At 42.9% G+C, this 8,989-nt stretch overlaps 1 pseudogene; it reads left to right on the top strand.

The window, feature by feature from the left end:
- Positions 1–8,281: 8,281 nt before the first annotated feature.
- Positions 8,282–8,400, top strand: LOC113744751 (uncharacterized; annotated as a pseudogene).
- The last annotated feature ends 589 nt before the right edge of the window (positions 8,401–8,989 follow it).

Genomic DNA, 8,989 nt, shown 5'->3' with positions numbered 1-8,989 from the left:
ATCTGATGACATCATGGTTATTTTGCTTTGATCGTTTGACATCATGGTTGCTTTGCTTTGATCATTTGATATTTATAACCAGAATCTGACAACATAATGGTTCCTTGACTTTGGACTTTTGACATCATGTGTGGTGTCTAGGCTGGGGGTTGGGCTCCAGGTGCTCTCATTACAGGGATGGGTGTGGTGCTGTGGAGCTGTCTGCACACACCTGAAGCTGATCATCTCGAGCAGTATTTACAGGCTGGCCTCCTGCATGCTGCTGCCAGATTGTCACCGCGTCGTGGGTAGATCAACTAGGCTCCTCATAAACTTTGTAAACTGAGATTTATCTGAGTATTGACTTTTATTTCTGTCTCCAGACTCCCGCTCTTCGCCCTCCTCACCACCAGGCTTCTGCACCGCGTCCGCCCCCAGCCTAAACCCCTCGACGGCCTCTCCCTACCTCGTCCCCGGCTCAAGCTCCCCCCGTGAGCTCCCCTGCCCCTGCTGCCTTCCTGGTGCCCGTGACATCCCCCTGCCCCTTTTTCCCGTGGTCTAATAAACGGCTGCTTATTTGGCAAACTCTGCTCCTCTGCATTTTTGGGTCCACTACCAGCGAGACACCACATCATGGTTGCTTTGCTTTGATCTTTTGGAATTTAGAATCAGTTCCGGTTCTCCTTAGAACTGGAATCCAATGACGTCACAGTTCCTTGTTTTGATCTTTTGGAATTTAGAACCAGTTCCGGTTCTCCTTAGAACCGGAATCTGATGACATCATGGTTATTTTGCTTTGATTGTTTGACATCATGGTTGCTTTGATCTTTTGGACTTTATAACCAGTATCTGACAACATGATGGTTCTTTGCCTTTGATCTTTTGACATCATGGTTCCTTTGCTTTGATATTTTTGACATCATGGTTCTTTTGCTTTGATCTTTTGGAATTTAGATCCAGAATCTGACAACACCATGGTTCTTTGCCTTGGATCTTTTGATATCATGGTTCCTTTGCTTTGATATTTTTCCGGTTCTCCTTAGAACCGGAATGCAATGACATCATGGTTTATTTTGCTTTGATCGTTTGACATCATGGTTGCTTTGCTTTCACCTTTTGGAATTTATAATCTGACAACATAATGGTTCCTTGACTTTGGACTTTTGACATCATGGTTGCTTTGCTTTGATCTTTTGGAATTTAGAATCAGTTCCGGTTCTCCTTAGAACCGGAATCCAATGACATCACGGTTCCTTGTTTTGATCTTTTGGAATTTAGAACCAGTTCCGGTTCTCCTTAGAACCGGAATCTGATGACATCATGGTTATTTTGCTTTGATCATTTGACATCATGGTTGCTTTGCTTTGATCTTTTGGAATTTATAACCAGAATCTGACAACATCATGGTTCTTTGCCTTTGATCTTTTGACATCATGGTTCCTTTGCTTTGATCTTTTTGACATCATGGTTGCTTTGCTTTGATCTTTTGGAATTTATAACCAGAATCTGACAACATCGTGGTTCTTTGCCTTTGATCTTTTGACATCATGGTTCCTTTGCTTTGATCTTTTAACATTATGGTTCCTTTGCTTTGATCTTTTGCGAATTTAGAACCAGAATCTGATGACAGCATGGTTGCTTTGCTATGATTTTTTGGAATTAGAACAGATCCGGTTCTCCTTAGAAACCAAAATTGATACATCATGGTTCTTTTGCTTTGATCATTTGACATCATGGTTGCTTTGCTTTGATCCTTTGATATTTATAACCAGAATCTGACAACATAATGGTTCTTTGACTTTGGACTTTTGACATCATGGTTGCTTTGCTTTGATCATTTGATATTTATAACCAGAATCTGACAACATAATGGTTCCTTGACTTTGGACTTTTTAACACATGGTGCTTTGCTTTGCTCTTTTGGTTTAGAATAGTTCCGGTTCTCCTTGAAGGAATCACTGACTCACGGTTCCTTGTTTTGATCTTTTGGAATTTAGAACCAGTTCCGTCTCCTTAGAAACCGGAAATCTGATGACATCATGGTTATTTGCTTTGATCATTTGACATACGGAGGGCAGCGTGCTTTTATGCGTGCAAAATTGAATTCACCTCGTCGCCGCCATGTACCGGACCAAAGCCCCGGGAGGTGAGTCAACCCCTCCGCACAGCCCCCCCCGCGGCCCCACCCCCCCCCACGCCCTCGTCCCACGCCGCTAACACAGTTAAGGTAATGCACCACGCCATACCCCACCACATAGGAGCGCCAGAATCTAAGGGCCGATGAAAATGATGGACTGGGGGTTGGCGGACGAAGATAGGCTCAGGGCTGAACTTTTGGCTAAGCCATCCATGCTAGAGCCATAATGGACAGGGAACTTTTTCACCATCACACACATACAGGAGTCTCTCCAGCTCCGCATCAATACACACACAGAACCATCGTTTTTTCTATTCAATACGCCTTCCCATACGCGGGATTTCTGGGACCATCCTGGTCCTCAGTCACAACCTCACATTGACTGGGGCACGGAATCCATATCGGGCTGGGGAGGGATTGTACTACTAATGGCAATAAACCAAACACCGTCTCCGATGTGATGACGGTGCAAGATTATAATGACTTGTGCCCCCCCCTGAATCCCAAACGCCAGACCCTGCAATACCCGACATGAGTCTCCGTACCTTCCGCTACCACCACCCTTAAAAGCGTAAGGTATTTAACAAACCAAGGCTCTCTCCACTTTTCCTTCACTCACCATACGATTGTCGCTCATTGATCTTATTCCAGGCTCCACCATTCCCAAAGGGCCGCCTGTACGCGGCTCTCTGGCGGAGAAGGAGGCCATCGGGGTATATTTGATACCTCCCTGAGGCTGGACTGATTCGCCCCCCTCTTCTTCACCTGCCGGAGCTGGTTTCTTCTTGTGGGAAAAAAAAGACGGTTTCTAAGACCATGCATTGACTTACAGCCCACTTAATGACATAAACCATAAAGAAACGCTATCCACTTCCCCTTATGTCCATCTGTTTTTCGGACCACTCCAACAGGCCCCGATCTTACCACAGTTTGGATCTTCGCAACGCCTTATCACTGGTGCGTATAAGAGAGGGTGACGAGTGGAAGACTGGGTTTAATACTCCTAGGGTCACTACGAGTACATGGTCATGCCACTTGGTCTACTAATGCTCCGGCCGTATTCCAGGCCATGATTAACGTTGTGCTGAGAGACTTTCTCGACCGTTTCGTGTATGTATACTTGGACGATATACTTATCTCTCACCCTGACCTGGACTACCCACCCAGAACACGTAACCAAGTATTAAAGAGACTGCTTGAAAATAAAGCTCTATGTCAAGGCTGAAAAAAGTGAATTCCATGCCGACACTGTCTCTCTCATGGGCTTCATCGCTAGCCCTGGGAAGAGTGCAGATGGACCCGGCCTAAAATTAGCGCTGTGGTCGATTGGGCCCCCACACCTGATAGCCGCAACAAAGTTCAGCAGTTCCTTGGGTTTGCTAACTTTTACAGCGGTTTCATCAGAGGCTTTAGCGCAAAGCTGCTCCTCTCCATGCTCTTACCTCCACAAAGGTTGCCAGTTCCGCTGTCTCCAGAAGCTGATGCTGCCTTCGAGATCTCAAACATCATTTAACTCGGCCCCCATCCTCACCCTGCCAGACCTCGCTTCAGTTCGTGGTAGAGGTGGACGCCTCTAACGAGGGGATCGGGGCATCCTTTACAGCGGTCAGGCAGGGATGGTAAGATGGCCCCTTGTGCTTTCCTGTCACGGCGGGGACATCCAAGGTGGAGCGGAACTACGCCTTTTGGTTATCCGGGAAGTTGCTGGCGGTCAAGCTTGCTTTGGAGGAGTGGAGACACTGGCTCGTAGGGGGCGGACATCCATTTATTGTCTGGACAGATCACAAAAACCTGAGTGTCCACACCGCGGTGAGGTCAAAGCTGGGTTTTTGTTAGGTCTTGTCATTTCCTTTTCTATTTTGAAAGTTAAACTCTCTCTGCGTTTCAGGTCACTTGCCCTTCCTCAGTGTGTCACCGGTCTGATTGTCTTCCCCGCCCTGATTGTTTCCACCTGTTCCCCATTACCTTGTGTATCTATTGTCTGCGTTCCCTTTGTTCTGTGCCAAAAAGTGTTTCGTCTCCTGTAGCGTTCACCAAAGCCTTAGTTCTTGCCCACAGCCACAAGCCTTTTTGTCTAGTGATCTTTTGTTTCTTCCTCGTAAGAGTGATTTTTTTGTTGTAATTTATAGTCTCAGGCCTTCGCCTTATAGCTCTAGTGTGTTCTTTGTTTTCTTCCTCGCAAGAGTTGATTTTTTGTTGTATTATCTTAGTCTAGCCCTTTTGTTTTCCAAGTGTTTAGTCTTGTGTTTTGTCATCCTCATAGGAGCGTCCTTAGTTAATGTTTTCATAGTCTTTGTTTTCTCCTCGTTGTGAGTGATTTGATTTTGTTACTCTTTGATAAACGTAGTTCAGAGTTTTTCCTCCTCGGAGTGATTTTTTGTTTCTCTTAGTTTAGGCCTATTTTTATAGCCTCACTCTTTCTAGGTTCTTGTAGACCTGAATAAAGCTACGCTCAGCCCAACTCTGCATCTGAGTCCTCATTTGCGTCCCGGCCTGACAGCTTGATCTTTTGGAATTTAGAACCAGATCTGATGACAGCATGGTTGCTTTGCTTTGATTTTTTGGAATTAGACCAGTTCCGGTCTCCTTAGAACCGGAATCTGATGACATCATGGTTTTTTGCTTTGATCATTTGACATCATGGTTGCTTTGCTTTGCTTGATATTATAAACCAGAATCTGACAAACATTGGTTCCTTGACTTTGGACTTTGACATCATGGTTGCTTTGCTTTGATCTTTGAATTTAGAATCAGTTCCGGTTCTCCTTAGAACGGAATCCAATGACATCACGTTCCTTGTTTGATATTTTTGGAATGTAACCAGAATCTGATGACATCATGTTCTTTGCCTTTGACTTTTGAACATCATGGTTCCTTTGCTTTGATATTTTTGACATCATGGTTGCTTTGCTTTGATCTTTTGGAATTTAAACCAGAATTGCACAACATCATGGTTCTTTGCCTTTGATCTTTTGACATCATGGTTCCTTGCTTTGATCTTTTGTGGAATTTAGAACCAGAATCTGATGACAGCATGTTGCTTGCTTTGATTTTTTTTGGAATTTAGAACAGTTTTGCGGATCCCTTAGAACCGGAATCTGATGACATCATGGTTAGTTTGCTTTGATCATTTGACATCAGGGTTGCTTTGCTTTGATCATTTGATATTTATAACCCGAAGTCTGACAACATCATGGTTCTTTGCCTTGATCCTTTTTGAAACCATGGTTCCTTTGCTTTGATAGTTTTGACATCAGGGTTTTCGTTTGCTTTGGATCTGTTTGAAGTTGAACGGCAGAATCTGACAACATCATGGTTCTTTGCCTTTGATCTTTTGACATCAAGGGTTCTTTTGCTTTGATGTTTTGGAATGTAGAACCGGAATCTGATGACATCATGGTTCCTTGCTTTGATCTTTGTGACATCATGGCTCTTTTGCTTTGATCGTTTGCTCAGGGTTGCTTGCTTTGATCTTTTATTATTGATAACCAAATCTGACAACCATCATGGTTCTTTGACTTTGGACTTTTGACATCAGGTTGGCTTTGGCTTTGACCTTTTTGCGAGTGAGAACCAGACTCTGATGACATCATGGTTTCCATATGCTTTGATATTTTGGAATTTAGAACCAGTTCCAGTTCTCCTTAGAACCGGAATCTGATGACATCATGGTTCGTTTGCTTTGATCGTTTGACATCATGGTTGCTTTGCTTGATCTTTTTTATATTTAGTAACCAAATCGACAACATAATGGTTCCTTGACTTGGGACTTTTAACATCATGGTTGCTTGCTTTGATCTTTTGGAAATTTAGAATCCAGTTCCGGTTCGCCAATAACAAAAAGAACTGGAATCCAATGACATCACGGTTCCTTGTTTTGATCTGTTGGAATTTGAACCAGTTTTCCGGATCTCCTTAGATCCGGAATCTGATGACAGCATGGTATTTTGCTTTGATGCATTTGACTCATGGGTGCTTGCCTTTGATCTTTTGGAGTTATAACAAGAATCTGATGACATCATGGTTCTTTGGCCTTTGACCTTTTGAATCATGGTTCCTTTGCTTTTGATCTTTTACACAGGGTTGTTTTGCTTTGATCTTTGGGGAATTAGAACCAGAAATCTGACAACAGCAGGGTTCTTTGCCGTTGATCTTTTGACATCATGGTTCCTTTGGGCTTTGATCTTTTTGACAGAAGGTTCCTTTGCTTTGATCTTTTGAATTTAGAACCAGAAGCTGATGACAGCATGGTTGCTTGCTTTGATTTTTTTTGGAATTTAGAACCAGTTTGCGGATCTCCCTTAGACCGAATCTGATTGACATCATGGTTATTTGCTTTGATCAGTTGACATCATGGTTGCTTATGCTTTGGATCATTTGATATTTATAACCAGAAGTGGACAACATCATGGTTCTTTGCCTTGATCTTTGGAACATGGTTCCTTTGCCTTTGATATTTTTGACATCATGGTTAATTTTGCTTTGGATCTTTTGGAATTTAGAAGCAAATCTGACAACAATTCATGGTGTCCTTTGACTTGATCTTTTGACATCATGGTTTCCTTTGCTTTGATCATTTGGAATTTAGAACCGGAAATCTGATGAACTCATGGTTTCCCTTTGCTTGATCTTTTTGACATCATGGCTCTTTGCTTTGATCTTTTGGATTAAGACCAGAATCTGAACAACATCATGGTTCCTTTGACTTTGACTTTTGACATCATGTTGCTTTGGCTTTGACCTTTTGCGAATTTGAACGCAGAATCTGAATGACAGCATGGGGGGTTCCATTGCTTGATATTGTGGATTTAGAACCAGTTCCAGTTTTCCTAGAACCGAAATTGATGAATCATGGTTACTTTGCTTTGTCGTTGTGATCATCATGGTTGCTTTGCTTTGATCTTTATTATTTATAACCAGAATCTGACAACATAATGGTTTCCTTGACTTTGGACTTTTTAAAACATCATGGTTGCTTGCTTTGATCTTTTGGAATTAGAATCAGTTCCGGTTTTTCTCCTTAGAAACGGAATCCAATGACATCACGGTTCCTGTTTTGATCTTTTGGAATTTTAGACCAGTTCCTGTTCGCCCTTAGAACCGGAATCTGATGACATCATGGTTATTTTGCTTTGATCGTTTGACATCATGGTTGCTTTGTTTATCTTTTGAATTTTATAACCAGAATCTGACAACATAATGGTTCTTTTGCCTTTGAATCTTGTGAACAATAATGGGTTCTTTTGCTTTGATATTTTTGACATCATGGTTCTTTTGCTTTGATCTTTTAGAAGTCAGAAACCAGAATCTGACAACATCATGGTTCTTGGCTTTGATCTTTTGACATGCATGGTTTCCTTGCTGATCTTTTTGGAATTTAGAACCAGAAATCTGACAATCATGGGTGTTTGCCTGTGAGCTTTTGAATCATGGTTCCCTTGCTTTGATATTGTTGACATCATGGCTCTTTTGCTGATCGTTTGAATTAAGAACGCAGAGAGCTGAGGACATCCGAAAGGTTTCTTTGCCTTTGAGCTTTTGATATCAATGGTTCCTTGGATTTTGATCTTTTTGACCTCACGGTTCTTTACCTTTATCTTTTTGGAATTTAGAACTGAATCTGATGACATCATTGTTACTTTGCTTTGATTTTTGGGAATTTAGAACCAGTTCCGTTTTCTAGAACCAGAATCCAATGACGTCAACGGTTTCCTTGCTTTGTCTGTTGGAATTTAGAACCAGAATTGACAGCAGCATGGTCTTTGCCTTTGATCTTTTGACACAGGGTTCTTTTGCTTTGATCCGTTTGGAATTTATAACCAATCTGACAACATCATGGTTCTTTGCGGCCTTTGATCGTTTGCATCATGTTCCACTGCTTTGATCTTTCACATCATGGTTCTTTGCTTGGATCTTTTGCGAATTTAGAACCAGAATCTGATGACATCATGGTTTCTTTGCCTTTGATCTTTTGACATCATGGTTCCGTTTTGCTTTGATCTATTGCAAGTAGACCAGTCAGGCCTGGTAGTACTATTGGAGAGACGCCTGGAATAACCAGGTGCGGTAAGCTTTTTCACATCTCGGCAGGGAACAAAGCTTTTCTTCTTCAATGCCATGGTGGTGATGACTGACGTGAATATATCAGTTTCTCACATCCCGGCAGCTTACGGCCATACACCACCCTGAATGCGCCCGATCTCGTCTGATCTCGGAAGCTAAGCAGGGTTAGGCCTGGTTAGTACTTGGTGGGAGACGCCTGGAAATACAGGTTGCTGTAAGCTTTTCACATCTCCGGCAGGGAACAAAGCTTTTCTTCAATAGCCATGGTGTGAGGACTGACGTGCATATATACAGTATTTCTCACTCTCCAGAGGCTTACGGCCATACCACCCTGAATGGTGCCCATCTCTCTGATCTCGGAAGCTAAGAGGTCAGGCCTGGTTAGTACTTGGATGGGAGACCGCCTGGGAAACCGGGTGCTGTAAGCTTTTTCATATCTCTGCAGGGAACAAAGCTTTTCTTCTTAAAAAGCCATGGTGGTGATGATTGACGTGCATATATACAGTATTTCTCAATTCCCTGTAGGCTTACGGCCATACCACCCTGAATGTGCCTGATCTCAGAAGCTAAGCAGGGTTAAGCCTGGTTAGTACTTGTATGGGAGACCGCCTGGGAATACCAACTTTTTCACATCTCGGCAGGGAACAAAGCTTTTATTCTTCAATAGCCATGGTGGTGATGACTGACGTGCATATATACAGTATTTCTCACTTCCCTGTAGGCCTACGGCCATACCACCCTGAAAGCGCCCCATCTCGTCTAATCTTGGAAGCTAAGCAGGGTCATCCCTGGTTAGTACTTGGATGGGAG

This window comes from Larimichthys crocea, unplaced genomic scaffold (genome assembly GCF_000972845.2).
Source record: "Larimichthys crocea isolate SSNF unplaced genomic scaffold, L_crocea_2.0 scaffold14839, whole genome shotgun sequence".
Taxonomy (NCBI): domain Eukaryota; kingdom Metazoa; phylum Chordata; class Actinopteri; family Sciaenidae; genus Larimichthys; species Larimichthys crocea.
The sequence above is the reverse complement of the archived record's forward strand: the minus strand, read 5'-3'. Positions and strand labels throughout refer to the sequence as shown.